Raw genomic sequence first — 23,851 nt, 5'->3', positions numbered from 1 at the left:
GGCGGGTCTAGCAAGTATTCAAACTCAAGTATACATCCGTTTAAAGGGTTATGCAGTTTCTAATTCACTGCCCAGACACAGTGAAAAGTCACTGCCAGGGAGTCAAGGATGACTCTTTAAAGAGACCCCTGTGGGAGTCTGAGACTAAACTGTTTACTGGAATAGAAAGCCCCATCTTTGTTCCATGGAGCTGCTAGTAGTTTCAAACTACTGACCTTGTGGACCATTGCCCAACATATAACCACTACAACATCAGGACTCCTGGCCTCAAGCGTCCAGGAAGTGTTTACATGTTTGATGGATGAATAAGTTGGCTGCGTTGATTGAAAAGCTCTGTGCATATGTGAAGCTTGAACTGGTTGGAGTTCCATTGGGCTGACTGTCTTCTGAATGTGACTGCTGGTTTCTGCAAACCAACTGGAAGGGATTCTCTGCATCCCAGTGAGTTAGCAAATATACCGAGATAAGATGAGCCTGGATGACTTACTGGGTTATACGCCTAACACCCAGGTGGCGGTTCAAAACCACCAGCCCCTCTCCAGGAGAAAGATGCAGCTTTCTACTCCTACAAAGAGACAGGGTCTCAGAAAGCTAAGGGGCAGTTCTATGCTATCGTGGAGGGTGGCTCTGCGTTGGAATCAACTCCATGACAGTGAGTTTGATTTTGGAGTTTTAAGTCCTAGATGAAGCAGTTTTAGCCCCAACACCTTCACTCTCTCAAGCTCTACGATTGAATAATAGCACATGGCTTTTTGCTTAGAGAACATTTTCGGGAAAACCAATCCAGGACTTGGAAATAGAGTGTCCTTCAAGTGGAGTACCAGAATTGAATTCAAATGTGCCTTTGAAAGTTCCTGAGAGGTTCAGAGGGTTAACGTGGTTGGTGAGGAAGCAACAGGTTGGAGATCGGCGTCCTCCCAGGTGCCATGAAGGAAAAGCCTGGCAATTTACTTAAAGAGCTTGTGGAGCATATTCTGACACACCAAGAGTCGCTAAGAGTTGGAATCAACCAAAGGCAATAGCAACAACAGCTGTACCTCTGAGGGTACCAATACTGTGTTATTGATTTAGTCAGCTGTCCCAGATAGGTTAGTCTCAGGTGTTTTGGATACACTTAATAATTATTGAGCACTCCAGAGACATTAGCCTGCATGGATCTCATCTATTAACATTTATTGCACGAGAAACAAAACTGAGCCACAATAGATCTATTTCTTTTAAATAACCATACAATTCCATGATCTGTTATACACAACTGCTAGGTTTCATGAAAAATAATTAATTTTCAAAATAAAATATTTAGAGGAAAGCATGATATTTTACAACTTTGCAAATTTCTTCAATGTCTGACTTAGTAGTTGTCAGCTGCATTATTGTCTGCCCCTTCATTCAATGTTGTTTTGGTTGACGTATATGAGAAAAGGAGTCCTCATGGCATAACAGGTTTTAAGTTGGGCGGCCAACCGCATGGTCAGCAGTGGACACCTACCAGCCGCTCTTCAGGAGAAAGATGAAGCGTGCTGTTCCTGATGAAACCTACCGGAACAGTTTTATTCTGGGTTTTGTTTTCTTTTTAAATCAACTCAATGGCAGTAAGTTTGGCTTTATGTAGGGAAAAAAAAACCCCAACAATCTGAACCCACATAGATATGCCATTGGAAAGTGGAGGAATGTTTAATAACCATTCATGTTATTATGGGTGTTCGTTCCTTGATGCTGTTATTTTGTGTCAAGTTGTTAGCATTGCAGAGTAGCCCGACAAGACACACTAGATCTGGTCCATAGGGTTTGCTGGGCTGTAATAGTTAGAGAACAGATCACTGTCCTTTTGGTTAGCAGCTGAGTGCTTAACCTTTGCACCAAAATTCCCCTTCTTCTCTAAGATCACACCAAAAATGGACAGGTAGTGCTTTTTCAAGAGGAAGTCCTTCGCTACTAACCATAAAGGTGAGAGATTCAAGTTCATTCAAAAATGCCGCAGAGGAAAGGCCTGGTGATCTGCTTCGAAAAACATCCGGACCTTTAAAACCTTATGGAATACAGTTCTCCTCTGTACCTAGGAGGTGGCCACGGGCCAGAATTACCTCCAGCAAGAGATTTTTTTAAAGTGTCTTATAAGCTAGTTGAAATGTGGAATCTAGAGAGGAAATGTTTTGAGAATGATGAGGGCAATGAATGTACAAACATGCTTTACATAATTGATGTATGTATGGATCGTGATAAGAGTTGTATGAGCCCCTAATAAAACGATTAAAAAAAAAGAAATGTGATATCTGAAACCATCCCACTGAACTTTTTGTTTTAAATCATTTTATTGGGGGCTCGTACAATTCTTATCATAATCCATACATACATCCATTGTGTCAAGCACGTTTGTACATTTGTTGCCAGCATCATTCTCAAAACATTTACTTTCTACTTGAGCCCTTGGTATCAGCTCCTCATTTTTCCCCTTCCTTCCCCACTACCCTCTCCCTCATAAACCCTTCCTAATTCATACATTATTATTATTTTGTCATATCTTACGCTGTCTGATGTCTCCCTTCGCCCACTTTTTGTTGTCCATTCCCCAGGGAGGAGGTTATATGTAGATCCTTATAATTGGTTCCCCCTTTTGACCCCACCTTCCCTCCACTGTCCAGGTATCACCACTCTCACCACTAGTCCTGAAGGGGTCATCTGCCCTGGATTCCCTGTGTTTTCAGTTCCTATCTGTACCATTGTACATCCTCTGGTCTAGCCAGATTTGTAAGGTAGAAGTGGGATCTTGATAGTGGTGGGGAGGAAGCATTTAGGAACTAGAGGAAAGTTGTATGTTTCACCGTTGCTACCCTGCACCCTGACTGGCTCATCTCCTCCCCGTAATCCTTCAGTAAGTGGGTGTTCAGTTGCCTACAGATGGGATTAGGATCTCTGACACTTTAGAATTCATTGACCTATCTCACTTTGAACAAAACAGTATGCATGTATGACTATATAACATTCATTTGGAAAATATTGGTTTATGGAGCTGCACAAATCACCCAGATTAAAAATTAAATTTATTCATGCTACTAATCACATCAAACCTTTTTATAAATCAAATGCTCTGCAGGAAGCACATACTCATTGTTGTTTGGAGAATAACTCTAAAGTGAAAATACCATTAGATCCAGGGATCTTGCCTAAATACATTTTATTAAAGGGATAATTGGGCAAATATGTAAAACATATGCTAAAATATAAGCACAGGGTTTTCATCACAGCATTGTTTGTAACAGAAAAATATTGGAATTCTTTTGGGGTACAAAAAAGACCACAGCTATCAGATATCATTTAAGGAGAACCTTTTTTTTAAGTCCTAAGCAGGGAAAGGCAAAATAAAGACAAAGACACATCATCTAGATGAGGGAGACCACTAACATGAGGTCATAATAGTATCCAAAGCTTTGTGGGATTCAGAGACTTGGGAAGGCCATAGATGGGCAAAGGAAATTGTCACAGAAGCATGATTAGTGGGAGACTAATGCATCACAAAGTGGGATTATAGAAGTGGGAACAAGAGCACCATGGATGGGACATGTACATTATGTTAGATAGGAGAGTTTACAAAATGATTCAAGGCCCTCGGACCAAAATCGTCACAATGTGACACATGACCACAGAACCTTAATCCTCCTAATTCCATCAGAGGCACACCCAGGCAAGTTCTTCTTTTTAAAAAAAATAATTTTATTAGGGGCTCATACAAACTCATCACAATCCATACATACATCAATTGTGTAAACCACATTTGTCCATTCATTGCCCTCATCATTCTCAAAACATTTCCTCTCCATTTAAACCCCCGGCATTAGGTCTTCATTTTCCCCACACTCCCTGTTCCGCCCTCCCTCATCAGCCCTTGATAATTTATAAATTGTTATTTTGTCATATTTTTCCCTGTCCGACGTCTCCCTTCACCCACTTTTCTGTTGACCATCCCCCGGGGAGGAGGTCACCTATAGTTCCTTGTAATCGGTTCCCTCTTTCCTACCCATTCTCCCTCTACCCTCCCAGTATCGCCACTCACACCACTGGTCCTGAAGGGATCGTCCGCCCTGGATTCCCTGTATTTCCAGTTCCTATCTGTACCAGTGTACATCCTCTGGTCTAGCCAGACTTGCAAGGTTGAATTGGGATCATGATAGCGGGGGAGGAGGAATCATTTAGGAACTAGAGGAAAGTTGTATTTCTCATCGTTGCTACATCGCACCCTGGCTGGCTTGTCTCCTCCCCGAGACCCCTCTGCAAGTTCTTAAAGGTGGTGCTGCTTTCCCTGACTAGCTAGGGCAGTGCCAGTAGTCCATCCTTGAATGCACTCTGCCTGGGGCAAGGTATTCACACTGATGGCTAATGGTTAGGAGGGATTCAATGGAGGTTGAAGTTATGTGGACACTCAAATGGAGTTAGAGCTTGTACTGTAAATCATAACCTTTTGCAAAATTAGTCTCAGAAATTTGAGCTCTAATACAGAAATAACCTAGATTGTTCTCACTAAATAACTGGCTAAATAAAGTAAGAGAATTCAAAAATAAAGATTAGTTTACCCCATTAGGAATTCTATATGTTTAATGGTAAGAAAAGGTGTACATGTACCATTATGTTACAGTATAGCATTGTAACGTGGTAAAATTTAAAGGATTTTTGTGTACATGTAGTGGCTTAAATAAATTTGGATAGATATAACAGAAAGTGAAAGCAAGAAAGAGGAAAAGGACTGAGATTCACTAAACTGTGAACCACATTTATTTCTAGATTGAAAAGTTTAGGGGATTTGGAGTTTCTTTGTGACATTTTGTTTATTTAATTTTTGTGAACATAAAAACAAGCAAGCAAACAAAACCCACAAGTATGTCTAATTTGTTTTATAGTCAGAGGAAGCAATCAAAGTATTCTTGAAAAAATTTAAGTCAATGATGTTTCTACATTTAAAAGTGATGCATATGTTTTATTTAACAGTCAATGAGGTAAAGAGTTCATATATGTAACATGTAGGGCAATGTGTAGTAGCTCATAGGTTACAAGCAGAAGCATTAGAGCAATCTTCCTGAAAAACAAGCTGACTTAAAATTCTTGAAAATACTTATTACTAATTCAGTCAGCTTATGTCAAACAATTCATGCTATGAAATACTCATAGAGATACCCAAACATTTGTGTAAAACATAAGCCCAAATCCTGCTGTCTTTAGTCGATGCCTACGCATAATGATGTTACACAGTTTGCAAATCTCCAAAGCTTTAGAGCTGCAAACTGCCTCATCTACCTCTCACAAAAGTTAGTGGCTATGAGCCTTCCACCTTGTAGTAAGCAGTCCAATGCCCAACACCCAGTGCTAACAAGTCTCCAAAAAAGTTAAATAAGTGGAGATCATTTAAATATAGTATGATTATCTATTTGATAGATAACAATGCAGAAAATGCCTCAAATCGTTTTTAGACAGTTAGCCAGCTTGGATGTCTATGGCTGCATGCATGCTGTCATGCTTTGAGAAGAAGGGACATAGGAAATTAAGAAAAGGAGACCAGACGCCATCTTTCTCTTCTTTGTGGTGGGTTTTGTGGGACTTTTACCTCTCCCTTCCTTTCTTTCCCTGCTTGTACTTTGACCTCCAATCCTAGTCTTGGCCTTGAGCCTGGACACAAGCCTGGTTTTTCGTGGTCCTTGATGCTGGTGTGACTTAGGAAAGTCTACTATTAATTTACCTATCAAAAGTAACATCATTTCCATGTGCTAGAAAGCACCCAAAATAGACTCTTAAGAGTCTTATATTTCTGATAGAGTAGACATGGGCTTTCAGGACCATCAATGAGACAAATTCTAATGAGTGAAAATAAATGGAGAGGAGCTGGCCTTGTGTCTGTCAGTTTGTCATACTGTAGTGAGTTGTTTGTCATACTGTAGTGAGTTGTGTGTTACTGTGATGCTGAATACCAGCAGGCTCAGCCAGAGTGAACAGCTTTCAGCAGAACTTCCACACGGAGAATAGACTACAAGGAAGGAATTAAGTGTCCTGTCCGCTTCTGAGGAATTAGCCACTGCGTATCTTGTGAATAGCATCAAACTACTGTCAGATACTGCAAATCTCCTGAGCACCAGTAGAACCGTGTCAAACACAGGGCCAGAAGATGAGCCCTCTGGTCAAAAGGCACGCCATTTATGACTGAAGAAGAGCTGCCTTTCCCAAATTGGGTTGAACATAATGATGTGAATGGAGTAAGACCTTAGAGAGTAAAGAGTTTGGGACTTAATCTTTCTCAAGGTCTTTCTTGAAGTACAACGTTGACTGTGAGAGGATAATATCTATGTACATGCAAGGAAGTTGAGTCAATAAATTATTATTCAAATTTAAATACCAACCACTAAAGCTATGAAGAAATTGAAGAATCCTAGCATCTTCAGTTGGAAATTGATCAAACATGCTGTTAGGATGCATTGATAATTATTGGCAAATGGAATACAAAAGTTGGAAACAATGAGGAAGGAAGAGTAGTTGTAAAATATGGCCTTGGTAATAGAAAGGACATTGGTGATTCATGATAGAATTCTGCATTATCAGCAACTTCTTCAACACAAATCCTTTCCAACAACACAGGCATCTCCAAATTGAATACACAGATATCAAATTGACTAAATCTGCATGAAGAGATGACTGAGAGACTCCATACCAGCAGCAAAAACCAGGCTGGGGGCTGACTGTGGAAGAGAACATCCATTGTTCCTATGTAAGATCAAGCTAAAGCTGAAGAAAATTAAAACAATTCCAGGAAAGTCAACATACGACCTTGAGTGTATCCAACTGAATTTTGAGAACATCTCAGGAACAGGTTTGATGCATTGACCATGAATTACAAAAGACCTAATGAGCTGTGGGACAAAATCAAGAACGTCATACATAGAGAAAGCAAAAGGTCATCAGAAAGACAAGGAAGGAAAAAGAGATCAAAGTGGATGCCAGAAGAGAGTCTGAAACTTGTTCTGAATCATAGAGAAATTCAGACAAATGGAAGAAATGAATAAGTAAAAGAGCAAAGCAGTAAACGTCAAATGGCCCCTGGAGAAGACAAAGTAAAGAATGATAAGGAAATGTGCAAAGACTTAAGGGTTAGAAAACCTCAGAAAGGAAGAACACGCTTAGCGTGTCTTAAACTTTGTGTCAGGCTGGATATCTAGAGAAAAAAGCCAGTGGAACGCTTCTATGTATACAAAAGAACTTTATATCAAGAAGAAATTTTATATCAATAAGGCAACCCCATCAAGTCAAAGTGAAGGCCAATGCTAGCCAGGGCTCTCTTGCAGACTGATGCCTCAGAAAGGTGAAGGAAGATGCAGGAACATGACAGGCCAGAGGGTGCAGCATTGAAAGGATCCAAGGTCAGTGGAATTATGGCCGTGCACCAAACAGCTGTCAGGGTCAGGTGGCCACATATAGTCACCCCTGGAGGCAGACACAGGGTCCCAGTGGAGTCCCAGTGAGGAGGAAGGCAACATGGCTGAGAGAGAGAGAGAGAGGGATGTTTCCAATTTCTCTCTTATGAAAGGGCCACATTCTCTGGAAGGCTCATCAGGCTGTGACCTGAGTGCCAGGTTGGACTCCACCCCTGCACGTTCGCCAAGTATCAAGTTGACATGAAATCTAATTGTCACAAATGGAAAGAACTAATGGGGAAAAAAATCCAGCCTTAAGTTGAAAAATTGAAAGATTCTATGGGTAAAATATTGAACATTTCAGGGATCAACTAAAGAAGGTTGAAAGAAAACATAAAATCACTGTACTAGAAAGAATTAATCAATAGTAAATGATTTCAAGAGGTAGCATATGATCAAGAACCAATGGTACTGAAGGAAGAAATGCAAGCTGCACTGAAAGCATTAGCCCAAAACAAGGTTCCAGGAATCAAAAGCATGCCAACTGAAAAGTTTCAACAAGCTGGTAAAGCACTCCCTTGGCTATGCCAGGAAATTTAGAAGATAATTACTTAGCTAACTGACTGGGAGAGACAATATTTGTACACATTCCAAGGAAAGGTGACCCAACAAAATGCAGAGATTATACAACAATACTATGATATGTAAGTAACATCTTGTTGAAGACCACCCAACAATAGTTTCAGCATTACACAGACAGGGAGTTGCCAGAGGTTTAGGCTGGATTCAGAAGAGAAGGCGAAACAAAGGATATCATTGCTGGTATTAAATGGATCTTGGAAGAAGGTAGAGCATATCAGAAATATGTTTACTTGTATTTCATTGACTATGCCAAGACATTCCATTGTATGGATTATAACAAACTATGGAAGAATGGGAATTCCAGAACACTTAATTGTATTCAGTTGAAACCTGTTCATGGATCAAAAGGGTGATGTGGGAATAAAACAAGAGAATACTGTATGGTTTAACATGAAGACATGCATGGGCAAAGGTTGTATCTTCTCACCAAACTTGTTCAATCTGTAAGCTGAGAAAAGAACCAGAGGAGCTGGTTTATGCGAAGAAGAATGTGGCATCTGGATTGGAGGAAGACTTAGCAACCGACATGGTATTCCAATAACACGACCTTGCTTGCTGAAAGTGAGGAGGACTTGAGGCACTTGCAGATGAGGACCAAGGATTGCAGCCTTCAGTCTGGATTAGAACTCAATGTAAAGAAAACCAAATTCTTCTCTACTGGGCCAATAGATAATATCATGATAAAAGACTGAAGCTGTTAAGGATTTCAGCACCTCACAGCAACATGCACCACAAAGGATTCGGGACTGTTTTTCCACTTTCAGAGCAAAGCAACCCTTTTGTAAATAAAAGATGTTTATTCTGCCTAAAGCTTTATCATTTAAAAACCACTTTAAGCAAATACAATTCTATACTACTAGATTGAATGATATAGAATAACACATATATTTTAATATATTTTTAAGGAATCCTAGTGGTTCATAGGTTAAGGTCTGTCCTGCTAACCAAAAAGATGTGCATTTCAAACCCATAAGCTGGTACACTGGAGCAGGACAATTCTCCTGAAAGTATCATGTAAGATTACTATGGTCTGTACAGGATGATGATGGCCTCTACAGGATTACTATGACCTATACAGGATTACTATGACCTATATAGGATCACTATGCCTTATATAGGATTACTATGCCCTGTATAGGATTACTATGGCCTGTATAGGATTACTATGGCCTATATAGGATTACTATGTCCTGTATAGGATTACTATGAGTTGGACTCAGCAGAAGCAGGTGGTAACTTGTAGGAGTTGCTGCTTACTTTGTGGTATTTTAGCATTGTGAAGTATACAACAACAAAACCTGCAGCAATTCGACACTTTCTAAATGGACAGTTCAGTGACATGGATTACAGTTCTTGAACTGCCATTTTCACTCTCCTAATGTGTCCGTCTCTCACTAGCACGAGGTCCCTGGCCCTACAGTTCCTTCCTCCTCTTTTAAGTTGCTGTTTTCAATTTGCTGCTGCACAGACAGATCTTCCCCAACTCGTCTTGCCACTTTGTCATACTGTGTGCTGCCATGCTGCTGGAAGCGACGGCACTGGTATTTCCAATAGCAGTAGAGTCAACCAAAGTGAACAGGCTCCGGTGAGCTTGCAGAGTAAGAGTGGGATTGGGCAGTGTTCCCTTCTGTTGCGCACAGGGTTGCTACGAGTTGGAACTGACTAGAGGGCACCTGATACAATGACAGTGTAGGCAGAGCCTAGGAGAGAGAGCACACTAATCAAGGCAGACAACCTTTCCTGGTTACACTGGTTTTAAGAAGACTTCCAGGGATACTTTTGGTTTAAAGCATAAAGATTATCTCAGGGCAATAGTTTCAGGGGTCATTCAGACTCTATGCCTCCACAAAAGCAGGATCCCATGAGAATTTGAAAGTCTGGATTTGTTTATAAAATTTTTGATTAAAATGGACAATAGTTGTGCCGAGACACTATGCAGGTATTCCATTCTCAAGCAGTTGCTTATAGAAGCAATTAGCCACACATTTCATATCTTCCTCTTATTCCTAATTCTCATTCTTCCTCCTGTGCACTTGGTCAATGGAGACCAGTTGCTGTGCCTTGGTTGGCCACTTGAACCTTTAAGATCCCAGGAACTATGCAACAGCTTAAGAAGTTCAGTAGACACATCGGCAATTATTTTCAGAGGCAAAGTTTAGCTAACTAGTGAGCAAATTTTTGATCTTTGAAACCTAGGAAATATTTTTGAGGTGATATCCAGCTCCCAGGTGAATATTAGGGAATTTATCTACAGAAGTGTCAAAAACCTAGGTGTTTGGAGAAACATGAAATATGAATTTAGCAGACCATATTTATTGTGATTTTATTGTAAATAAATATGATTTCAAATCAGGCAGTCATTTGCTGGAACATGTTGGGAAAATACTCCAAAAACGGTTCAGTGAAAGCAATCCATATAGATCGGTGTTGTGTTAATTTCTCAGGAGATAACATAAAAGCACAGGGTAAGAGCCCTACTGGTGTAATGGGTTTCGCCATGCACTCCGCAGATTAAAAAACCCAACGTATATGTAGAGATAAACTCTACAGCATTTGAGTTTGCTTTAGGGTTTTTGTTTTTTTTATGGAAGTGCTGCAAGAAGCAGACAAGGACATGCCGTAGTACATCCTGAGACAGCCTCGAGTCAGACAGCTTTTCAAAGAACCAAATGCCTAAAGCCAATAGTCTGCTCACTCAGTTAGTATTTGACGAAGGTTTTTCTAGGAAGGCAGTTATTTCCAAGGACAAATGGACAACTCAGAGCAGACGAGTTGGGTGAATCACACTCACACCATGACTCCAGAAATCTGGATTCCAGGAGCATCAAAATGATTTTGTCACAATGAAAGTTATTTTATTTAGCTATGCCAAATATGAGAGGAAATAAAAAACGAGTTACAACATTTCAAAAACAAGTAGAAAGAAGTTTGTTACCATATTTTAAAAACTAAGTGGATAAGAATATTTAATATTCTGAAAAGATTTTTGCTGATCTTTCTCTACCTCGGCTATCAAAAGCTATCATTTTCTATTGATAATATGAAGGAGTCTTGTTGGCATAGTGGTTACCATCTGGACTGCTAAACACAAGATGAGTAGTTCAAAGCCACTAGCTGCTCTGTGGGAGAACAATGAGGTATTTTACTCCCATAGCAATTTATAGCCTCAGAAATCCATGTGCGCAGTTCTACTCTGTCCTTTAGGCTTGCCATAAGTTGGAATTGACTCAATGGCAGTGATTTTATTGACTTTGACATTGATATTGTTATATTTACTTTCATACATTCTATACTGTTGCCATATGTAATTATTTGATATAAAGAACATTTAAATAGATCCTCCATAAAGGCAAGCACAAAAAACAACAACAATAATAAAAAAAAGGTTGTCTATCATTAAATCAATAAAATCTCTTCTATGATTTGGTGGTATTTTTGAGAAAGCTAATTCCATTCATTTACATCACAACCTTGTGTGGAATATTTAATGCGATATGAAATTTGGTAACCTTTGAAAACATTAGATTCACCTACTCAGACTTTGTTCAGATTAACTTTTATATTCAGATTAAAAATTTCAAAACGTCTTAATATAATTGCCAATATTATACATGGCTTAAAGTGTAAATTCTTACTACCCATAATGATAACCACAAAGATGAACATTATATATTTCTGAGTACACACTGTACACTGGGTGTCTAACAACATTTTCAACTATTAAAATAACTGTTTTATGATATAAGATTTTGAACATACTGAGCTAAAAGCCTTAGCATTAGTAAAATGGAAGCAAACAATGTAATTCCATTGAAAAACCGTGACCGCTCATGATGGACAAATGAAAAAGAATACATTATTATCATAATCATGAAAACATAAATATTTACAAACTATACAAAAATCTGAATATTGTTTAAAAAGATAATTTCAAAGAATGCCTTATTTTATATTCGTGCATGTGAATTGTATTATGTCCCACTACAATATATTTAATTTTATAGTTTATATCAAACTAACTTTTCAACCATCTCTATAATAATGTCAGACAAAAGAAAAACGAACCTAACTTATTTGAATTATGGTAGGAATGGCATGCAGAGGAGTTTCCATGATGTATTAATTTTATCTATATATCACTGTGTGTTTCTATAGGCTCCCTGGTGGTCCAGTTGGGGATGTGTTGGAGAGCTTACTGCAAGGTCAGTGATTCAAATCCAGGAAAACAATAAGACTATCTGATTCCATAGAGATTTACAGCATTGAACCCTGATACAGGGTCACAATGAGTTGAAATTGATTCAATGAAAGGAAAGTGGGGGATTTTTTGTTGTTGTTATTGTTTTACAAGTTATTTCCATATGAGTCAAGCACGCTTAACCCTAAGGTTGGTGGTTCAGATCTCCCAAGATACAGCTCGGAAGAAAAGCCTGGGAATCTGCTCAGAAAGGTCCCAGCCATGATGATCATGTGGAAGACGGTTCTCCTCTGCAAGGCTTGACGTTAGTCTGACCGGGGATCCCCTCTCTAGCAAATGGCTTGACTTATTTGCATATAGTGTGTCATTGCTCACCAAAATAAGCCTACTGTGCAAATAATATCAATCATGAGTAGATGAAACAACTAAGACCCAGAGAGATGAATAGTTGCTGGTTAGGCAGTTTAGAGAAATCATCTAGCTCTCTCCACCTCAGTGTAGTTTGTTTTTTCCCCACTACCACAATGAGGGAGGGCATCATTAACCCAAATCCTGGGGGCTATCATGCTGACATGAATCCTTGATCATAAATTGACCAAAATTATTCTGATCCACAACTGTTTAAATTAAAATTCAACAAATAATTGCTCAACTTCATTTTATGCTGACTACAGAGACCTGGCCTTGCAGGGCCAGAAAAGGGAATCTATTACTCAGAAAATAAAGAAAAGCTTTTATTGGATTGAATTAAAGTGATGCACTTCTTTTTTCTTCTTTAAAGATCTTTTCATTGATTGTGATTTAAAAAAAAATCCCTTAGGAAATTCTTTATAAATGAATAAGGTTTATTTTGTGATAAAACTAACTTCTGCTATTTACTTTTTCCTCCCTTGGAGTGCTCGAAACTCTCTCCTTTAATGACTGCCTTTCTCTCATCTCTACACCGAACACCCCAACAAGAGTTTTCTAGTTCTTCTCACACTCTTTTTTACTCACTGTCGATAGGCTTACTGCAAAGAGTCATTTCTGCTTTGGGGTGGCATATTTAAAAAGCAACCTTTAAAGGACAGACTAGTATATTTTATATTTTTCCAGACTGCTTTTGCCTTTACAAGCATAGAGTAAGAGGTAAGATTTTTATTCTAGTGAAATTTATAAACATGAATGCACTTGAACGGGGCTGCGTTGAGATTTTAATAAACATAGTGGTCTGTGCCAAATGCTGGGAATTCAAAGATAACTTTCAATTTTTGGTCATACAGAACTTTCAAGTGACTAGAGGCTCTTGAATGAGTATAATAGTGTCACTGTTTTTTACCAGTTTTTAAATAACAAAATACATTTAATCGATCTTTGATCTAATCAAATTTAAATTCTGTGATTCTGACACTGCATTCAATGGAATTCTATTGGTTATATTAAATCAGAAAATAGTGTTAGGTTGGCTAGCTAGATAACTCAGCCTTCTTGGGTAATAACATTAATTTTAAAGAGGAATTAATGGCTTTTACTGATTCAGCATTGTGATATGTAGAAGAGTTAGAACTTGGGAGATCCACAGTTAACTAATATGCATTAAGGAAATATTACAGTTCATTTTAGTTTTAACAGTTTTAATGGTGTGTAAGCCACATAACAATCGGTAGTAGTTCAATCACTTCCAGAAGAGTTGAATAACCACTACCACAATCAGTTTTAGAGCATTTTCTTCATTCGTATACTCAACGTTATTACGTAGCTCCCCATTCCCTGCCGCCATGTCCCTACCACACCCCAAGGTCATTCAACCTCACTGATTCAAATTATGTATTTTTCAAAATTGGCTTGAATTTTCTCTTTATTTCTTACTACAAGGCTTTCTACTCCTATAAAGAGTTACAGTCTCAGAATCTCATAGGTGCAGTTCTACCCAGTCCTGTAGGGTCTCCACAAGTCCAAATTCCCTCCGTAGCAGTGAGGTTTTGTTGTTGTTTGTTTGCTTTGTTTTGTTTTCACTCACTATGAACTTGTCTCTTTTTCATTAAAAGGGAGAATATTTTGAATAAATGTATGTGAACTATTTCATCGACATACTGATAGTAAGATCTTACCCCCCCTTTTTTTTTGTTTTCTCAATTAAAATATTAAAACTGTCTAGCCATGTAGTAGGATTCTGTTCCTCTAAAGTTTTCCAAAGCATCGTGAAATTCTGTGTTTCACTGGAAAAGAGCTATAAGAATGTAAACCTTTAATCGAGATTTGCTAAACGCTTCGGTTTGTAAATTGTTGACGAACTAACTCGGACTTTCCCCACTGTTCTGCTTACATGGGAGGACTGCTTCCTTGCCTAGGGGATGCTAGACAGTCACGTTTCTCCTGTTCCCATGTGGCTGCAGCCCAAATCAGAGGAGACTGATCTAATCATACATAGACATGCTTGCACATTGTTGGCACACGTCCACTCCGAATTTCTGGGTTTTCGTTTGTGAGAGAGAGTCTGCAAGTGTTTTAAATGATATTCTATCCCCACTTCTCTTTATTTCTTAAAACCATTGCCTGTTAAAGGCAATGCAAGGCGCAAGTTTTTTCAGTAGGACAGACACTCACAGGGTTTGACTCACAGCCAGTTTTGTACCCGCACAGTTTAGTGGGTGCCACACTAATGAAGCTAATGCCCTCTTTCTGGCTTTGCTTCGGGATTCCAAATGTTCTTTTTAGATGGCTGTGCAGCTTCAGCCTCTTCCCGCCCACATTTCTCTTTAAGCAGACTGGAAACTCTATCCACCCAACAAGAGAGATATCGGCGAACCGGAGCATACCAAGAGTCATGTTACTGGGGATAAAATATAGAAGTCAGCTGAGAGATAGTCACTTTTGTTGTATACTGTCAATTCTGGCCTCTATGCATGTTTTCGAGGGATTTCTGTGTTGTGCTGATGTACAGGATTCAGATAGGATGTATTCTCTGCATTTCACATTTTTCTAGAAGAGGTGAACCTTGTCACTACCCTTTGTCTTCTTGAGACACAACCCACACCATCGTATAAGAGAGCTAAGGAGTCATGGTGCCCTAAGGGGTTTTGTGTTGGGCTGCAAACCACAAGAGCGGCAGTTGGAAACTTCACAGAGGAAGATACGGCTCGCTGTGCCAGTCGAGAGTTACAGTCTGGGAAACCCTCAGGGGCCATTCTAAAGTGCCATTCTTTACTGCCCACAGGCTTGCGATGAATAGGATTCAACTCAATGGCAGTGAGCTTGATCTGGTTATTTAAGAGCGCTATCTCAGAACCAGGAACAGAGAGAAATCCATGGATCATCAGGGAAAAAGAGCCGCCAGTAGATCACATTTGAGATCTCTGTCTGAAATGGCGGGAGACTGTGCCAAGGGTGGGACGGACCGAAGGAGTCAGGCTGAGACCAGAGGCTGAGGCAAGAAGACGGTAAGCAGCAACGGAGGAGCAGTGCGGAGACAGTGACCCTGCGGGTCAAAGCACTCGGCTGACTGTCTGGCTTAGGAAGGCAGAAGTCAGCGGACAGAGGCTGAGAGGGACTGGCTGAGAAGTGTTGCTGTCCATCAACGACTGCAGCCAGACTGCTCACTGATGCTGACTCATGGCAGCCTGTTCACTTACCTAACCAGTCCTCTTAAGGGGGAAGATGGTTCGTGAATTCTACAGAGTCGTTGCAATGCATTATCAAACCCAATTGTAAAGTAGAGCATCTTGGGAGGACCAGTTGGTGTCAGAATAGAATAAAGGAAGACGAAGAGTTGAGGCATGTCTGACCTCAACTTCATGGCAATAGATCCTGCGCTGGTAAGGATTTGGATTCTCTTTCTCTCTTATCTCATCAGAAGAGGTCAGGTGTGCCACACATGCCAGTGATCCCAATTACCAGGGGACCCTTTTTGGATTTTGTTCAATATAAGATTGTTCTACTCCATAAACTTGATGGGAGGGTGGGAAAGATATCAGGATATCTGTGTTTTTTCTCAAGGTACCTCTTTTTAATCTGTTTTCCTGTATTTATAACATAAAAATGATGTAAGTAGCATCTTTTCATTAATCCATAATATATTTGCATATTAAAATAGCTCTTTAAATAGCAAACAAGTATATCCGGGGTTGGGGTGATGTTCTTACATCCATTCTATTCTGCCTACCTCGTCAGAAAAGGGCTTATCTACATATTCATTAACACATTGCTCTTATCGGTTTGTATTACATTCAAGGTTTGGCCAGGAGTTAGGAGACTTGATCTGTTCCACAGTTATTTGTCACCAAATTTGTTAGTAGTTTCCTTATACTAGAGAGACCTTGGGATTTTAGAAAAATACAAATCATTTAGGAAAAAAGAGAAATAGAGGTGGAAGAAAGAAAAATGGTAAGAGGGAATCAAACTTTGGGGTGTCCGAATCTGATGAGGTATAAATCTGAGAGTAAATCTGATCATGCCCCAGTTAACTGGGGATCCACAGAAGAATATTCTGTTAGATGTAGTGTGTTACAGAATCTTAGAGTAAGTCATTAAAAGTATTTTCTAAAGTAGATCATTTAGGGCAGTGAACTCTGTTTCTTGTCCATTAAAACAAAGAAAATATAAGCACCCACAAATGCACATAGAATTAGTGTTGCAGATATTTGTGTCAAGATTATTTTGATCCTATACATATAGTATAAATGTTATGTTTGATGTTTCATTTTCCTATCATCACATTGATATGAAACATAATAGAGAATCGGATGGAAGGTGGGGGATCTTGTTGTGTGGTCAATATTCTTCAATCACTGGTTTGACTTTCCGTTCTAGTGGCACAGACATAGGCATTTCCCTTTCTGCATATCATGAAATATGTCTAAAAAGCTTTAAAAATGCTTTTAAATTTCCCAGCTGGAATGACATATCTCACAGCAATTGTTGTAAAAGGATTAAATACAAATGGAAGAACAGAAGAAATACTGAAGTGCCCAATCACCTGTTATAGGTGATTGTGCAGTTGAAGGTGTGTGAGACAGTCCCTGAATCAAGAATAATGAATGAAAGGTAAATCATAGAGGATAGTGAGTTGTAGTCACCTAATATGACCCTTCTAGCTACAATTGCTGTAATTCTGAATTCAGTGCTTGTGGCTAGAATTCATGTTCAAGAGCTTTCTCTAGTAGTGATCTAGTGGTCACAAGTTGGGGTGCTAACTGCAAGCCATTGAAACTACCAGCTGCTCCAAAGGAGGAAGACAGGTTGAAACTACCAGCTTCTCCAAAGGAGGAAGACAGGGCTTTTTACTCCCGTACAGAATCACAGTCCCAGAAACTCAAGGGGCAATTCTACCCCATTCTACAGGCTTGCTAAGAGTCTGCATCAACTCCAGAGTGGTGATTTCTAAGTTTTTCAATTTTTATTTTCTCTACTATCCTTATGGAGTGGGGTTAGGATGGAATTAAGACCTTTAGTAAAGTGTGCACCAAGCCACAACCTTTCTTTCTTTGGGGCATCTTTAAGACTACTTTAATAGAGAGTAATTTAGGACACCATCATTTGTTTTTCTTATGATAAACAAACACTAGCATCAAGTCGATGCTAACTCATAGTGACTCTATAAGACAGGGTGTGTTAGACAGGGTTCTCTAGAGAGACAAAACCAGATTGCTAGTCATTTTATATATATATTTATAAAGATAGATAAATACATAGCACAAGAAATGAAATGTTAAATTATATACAGATAGATAGATATATAATATAAGAAATGAACAGTTAAATTATAAACAGTACAAATGGCTCAGTGCAACTCACTCCTGTGAGAGAGAGTTGTGAGACACTGGCAGTCCTTTGAGTTTTGAGGGCCACCATGATGTCTTCTGTGGAGAGAGTTCGGCTATCCCAGCACAGGCAGCAAAACAGCAAGGCAGGTCACCAATTGTCAGCCAGGTCACCAACTGTCAGTCCCCAGCTCAAGAGATGTAAATTTCAATCATGTGATCTTAAAGGAACCTCAACTTACAGTGACACAGTCCACAGGCTAGGCGTCCCACAGGTAGTGTAGCTCTAAATTGAGGCACAGAACAAGCAAGGCAGCCACACACTGGTCCAATGATCACAGAGCAAGAGATAAGAAAGGTGAGGCTCCCTGAGCCATTTATCTCTCCACCCTTGAATTAATCCCACTTATGTTTATCGGCCAGGCTGGCACAATGAACTATATCACAGGGTATAACTGCCCTCTGAGTTTCTGAGACTGTAACTCTTTATGGGAATAGAAAGCCCAATCTTTCTTCCGGGAAATATCTGATGGTTTCGAACTGCTGACCTTGTGGATCACAGGTGAATGTGTAACTAGTACACTCCCAGGGCTCTTCTTGTTTTCCTTGGATGGGGTATATATGGTGTTAACACTACAGTTCTTACACCCATCATCATTTGGACAGCCGTATCTCTATTTCCTGACTGAACTTTGGTAGAAGCAAGAAGACTTGCTGTGATTTTTGGACATTTTTGGCATTTGAGTCTGGACCCTGCATTTGGCTGGGCTCTGCCTGACCTTTGGATTTGAAATTGACCAGCCCCTACCACAATGTGAGACATTCCCTTCAAGTCTGTGAGTGTCTGTGGGATGTTGCAATGAATTTCAGACCCTAGGGAAGATACTCAAGGGATGAATGGAAGAGTTGGACATGTGGGACATCTTTAATCTCCAACTCTTTGGTACTAATCTGGTACTAATCTTCTAAAGGAAATTACTTCCACATGTGTGCTCAATTTAATTAGATTCCTTGTATTGAAGGTATATGTTTATATTGAAAATAATGAGAAGGTTATGGCTCAATCTATGATATATTATTTTGAATTAATTTTGTGCAGGATTGAGTTTTCCGAAAGCCAGTTAAACAATGACTAGGCCACTCAAGGGAGTCAAGGTGACATCGTATGAATGTCTCTCATGTTTCCTTAATCGCGATGTCCTAGCACTGAACAGAATTTCCACTCTGCTCAAAGTGAAACCAAAGTGTTTTACTGGTGAGTGGAAATGGCTTGAGCTGGACAGCATATTGCATTGCACAATCCCAAAGTGATCCAACATATTGAGGGAGTGGTGAGCTTTTTCTAGGAAAACAATGAGGAAAAGAGCACATGACCATGGTCATGGGAGCTTGTGATTACATGTAGTTACAAGACAATAGATATTCACCTTTTCGTACCTTTAATCTATTTTAATAGACTTTCTGGAGTTTACTTAATAAGCAATTTTCTGGGGCATGCTGCACATATATTCTGCCAAGACCATTCTGGTAGGCATTTCTTAGAAAATATTTCTTCATAAACAGTGTCCTTGATTCTCCATTGTTTGCTGAGTGTCATTAGAGTTTTAAATGAAGTTATATGACACAAGGCTCCAGTTTTAGGAAAACAGAAATATGATGGGAAAAATTATGTTTAGTTCAAATCATGGAGCTTTGATTCAGATGTAAGTGGATCAGTTTCTATCATGCCAAACGCCTTCATTTTTGAGTGTGCTCACATACATTCTTAAAATCTTATTATGAAATTAATTCTAAAATTCCAGTTGTAGCTCAGTGGCTGCTGGATATGATGTGATGTAGTTTCCTTTGCCCTATATTAGCCTGTAGAGAAGCAAAGTTAGTGATGCTTACAAATATATAAAGAAAGAAATGTGCCAAGATTGTGGCTCACACAGTTGTAGAAGTGGGTAAGTCCAGGTTGATTCAAGTTTGTGGGTCAGCTATGAAGTGGGGAAGAAGACAAACAAAAAGACCATGGATGGTTAACGCAGAGGCAGAAGAATCCAACTCTGTAGGTCAGATGCAGATGCAGAGTCAGCTCTGATGGCTCCCAGGATTGGCAGATATTATGGTGGGCCATTGACTCAGGGTTAGAGAACTGGAGGTTCAAGAGCCAGATGCCGGATCCAGACTAGCAAGAAGTAAAGCTGTCTTCCACAGCATCTACTTATGTAGAAGTAGACCATACCCTCAAGGAAGCATCTCTCAATCGCACATTACCCAAATCGCATAACTGCTTGACTGTTCATAACAGATCCTATCGTGGAGTTGATTATATTGTTTTAGGTTACATCATGGGAGTATTATCAGACCTCCATGGCAATTACTACTGAGAGCACTGAAAATCATTGCTGAGCAAAGTTGACACAGATCCTAATCATCACACACAATAATTAAATTTTGTTCTGCTCATCTTTGATACCACATCACATCATATCCTGCAGCCATTGAGATACAAGTGGAATTTTAGAATTAATGATACTGATACTTCATTTACCAGAGCTGGTTACTTCTTTTGAAGATTACTTTAAAAAAATACATAAGTCATAACATTGCCTTTTTTTTCTGCCCAAAATAATAAATGTAAGTTTATGTTTAAAGTAGTAGACTTCATTTTAAAACAATAGTTTTTAAATAAAATGAAACTAGTTTTTAAAATAAAATAAGATGAAAATAATTTGATTTCATTTTAGATCTTATAGAATTACAAAATTATAGTTTTACTGCTATTGCATGGTTATAAAATAATCATCTTGAAATCAAAGTAAGAATTTTAGGTGTGAGACAAAAATTAAAACCACCAGGAGAGAGAAAAAGAGAGATAATGGAGAATAACAGAAAAATATAAGGGAAATCATTTACATAGTGTGTGATTTCTGAACTTCTCTGCTTTGTTATTCATAGAAACAAGAAGTGCCGTGTCATCTGTAATGACTAAACTCATAAATTTTCATTTTTCTAAATATGGTGACCAAAACAATAGATTAATATAGACTCATTGCTTTTGATTGTCCTTCACTATTACCTTTGATTCTAAGGTTATTATTCATTCATGTGTAATGAGGAAGCTCTTTTCCTGTCAGTTACCATGCTACAATCCAGCAAGAAGAATGTGTAGTTTTCTACAGCACCGCATAGCACAAAGATTGACATGTTCTTGTGACCCAGCTGCATGCCAATAACATGAAGTGAAAGACGGAAAGTCACTTTCTATCTTCTGTCACTGGACTTAAGTTGATAGATGACTTATAAAAAACGTTTTCTTCGGTGTGTGGAAGGTAAAGTTGAAATTGCTGTGAATCCTCTGACATAGTTTTTACACAAAAAACAAATGCACCAATCATTTCCAGAATAGTATTTTTGTTTATTTCAAACATTGCTTTTGGGTTCCGTGTGGTTTCTCTTATTCTCTATTAGGGTAGAATTTCCATTGTGTTGATGATATCCTAATTCACAGGACAGAAAGGCCTCCTTCACTTGCTCCAGAGTCAGAGAAGAGACAGTTAGGCCTTTCTTGTCAGTACTTGGTGGGGATTGTTGTTATTAGCAGCCAAAAAACTGACAATGATTCATGATACCCATACAGTAGGACAAGATACTCCCTGGTATCGCATCATCTGAACCGTGAACTGGCAGATAAATCCAGGTGACAGTTTTTATTCACTGAATTTTTGGTATAGATTACCAGTCCTCTCTACCTAGTGTATCTCAGTGTGGAAGCTCTGCTGAATCCTGATCAGGATGGAAGCCTGCAAACGACCCCATTGATATGCAGGTAGTGGCTGTGCCTGAGCTGCATTGACTGGGAATGAAAGCCTGAGTCTTTGGCATGGAAGGTGAGAATTTTACCACTGAACCACCAATGACCCCTTGGCAATTGATGACAAATGTTGTTGTTAGAGTATGTCAAGTTGATATTGACTGACAATGAATCTCCAAGAGAACAAAATGTTGCCTTGTCCTACACCATCCTCTCAATCGTTGCTATGTTTGATGTCACTGTTGAAGCCACTGTATTGCTCAACCTTGCTGAGGAAGTTCCTCTTTTTTTTGGCTCATCTTCCACTTAGCCAAGCACGATGTCTTTCTCTGAGAATTGGTCTCCCCAGATAATAGGTCTAATGAGACAGAGTCTTCTAAGGAACTTTCTGGTTGTACTTCTTCCAAAACAAATTTGTTTCTTTCTCCTGGAGGTTCATAGTATATTCAAGTTATTACAAATTGAATATGTAACAACAGTAACAACAATAATAAAAATAACATGACTATGCACCTAATCAGTTGTAGCTACATTATATGAAAATGATAATCACAAAAAGTCAATATCAAATGCTAAGTATGAGCAAAAGTGAAAAATTACCAAGAGGTCAATGTAACACTTGGAAAAAAATGTCTCCAAATTAAGTTATTTTGGGTCCTACTATTATTTCTTTTGATGACATTTTTGTTGCCATTTTTAATGTTAGGGACAGAAAAATATCCTTTAGGTGAAGTACAGAAAATTATAAAGTCATGGAATTTTAAGGTAAAAGAGTATGAAACAGTAGTGATCAATTAACTCAACTTTTACAATAATGCAAAATCACCAAGTTACCTAGAATTACACACATATCTCTACACATATATATGCCCATATCCATCTAACTAATGGTATACATGCGCATGTGTCATTATGTGCATCAGCTCTGCATCCACCGGCCTATAGTCTTCTTGCTTCATCTTCCCATTTCCTGTTTTCAGCCATTACACCTCTAAGACTCAGGAGAAGCCTTCAGCTTACCTCTGCCCTATGGTTGTAGAACAGAGTGGAGTACACACTTCTGCAACTGTCTGAGCCATTTCTTGGTCTACATACATTAGGTAGCAAGGGACAGGGACAGGGGTTGTCCCTCTCCATGTCTGAAGGCTCCCTACAGGATGTTGGAAGAGAATCAGGCAATCCCTTAGCCAGCTATAAAGACTAACTGGGCAGCCCAAACTAGGCCCAGGTGGGCTTAATTCCGCCAATGGGGTCAACCAATACAGTAGACTGTGTCTCCCAGCCATAGGCCTCAAATACCTTGACCATGAGACCACTCCCACTTTTTCGTAGTCCTTTGGTTCCTGTCCTGTGCCCGCTTGGCCATGTCGTGGTGTCTCTGGGCTCAGGCTAACAAGTGTGGGTGTGCAGTCCCATGAGGTTGCCTGTGTTTGGTGACTGTAAAACCTGAAACTTCTTCTGTCCCTTCTAAAAACCCACTTGGATCACAAACCAGGCTTCGGTGTGAATTCTTTCTTGTGCAAAGTCAAGAACCAAGGTATTTCCCACCCGAGAAGTCTAGCATATATGCATGCATATTCTGTCATGAAGTGGTGTATATGTGTGTGTGTGTGTGTGTGTAAATATTGTTTTTGTTATCATTAGTTGCTGTGATTGTTAGGTTTTATGTCAACTTGGGTGGATCAGGATTCGCCCATGTTATGCTATAGCATAGTGTGGTCAAATCCATGATGAGGTGGGTTTTTTTCTGAAGCAATGGGGAGAAGAATAGGGTGAGTTATCACCTCCTTAATCTGATCACAGCCTCGATACAATTGAGAGGAGGTTTCATTTGGGGTGTAGCCTACTCGATATAGATGGACACTGTGTGGAAACAAGCTCGTCGGTGCTGGAACTGGATTCTTCTCTTGTTTGTTGACCTCCTGTGAGTGCCTTCCAAGACTAGGAGCCCTTAGCAGACTGCAGACCTCAGATTCATTTGACCAATCGTGGATTCCTTTTCCTCTGCAGCCACCAGTCTGTGGTCTCCTGCTTCATCTTCCAGCTGGTCTTCGGTCGCCATAATGACAAGAGTCAGGAGAATTCT

This window comes from Echinops telfairi, unplaced genomic scaffold, assembly GCF_000313985.2.
Source record: "Echinops telfairi isolate 266 unplaced genomic scaffold, ASM31398v2 ScPeMD7_2;HRSCAF=8, whole genome shotgun sequence".
Taxonomy (NCBI): Eukaryota; Metazoa; Chordata; class Mammalia; order Afrosoricida; family Tenrecidae; genus Echinops; species Echinops telfairi.
Note: the sequence above shows the minus strand (reverse complement) of the source record.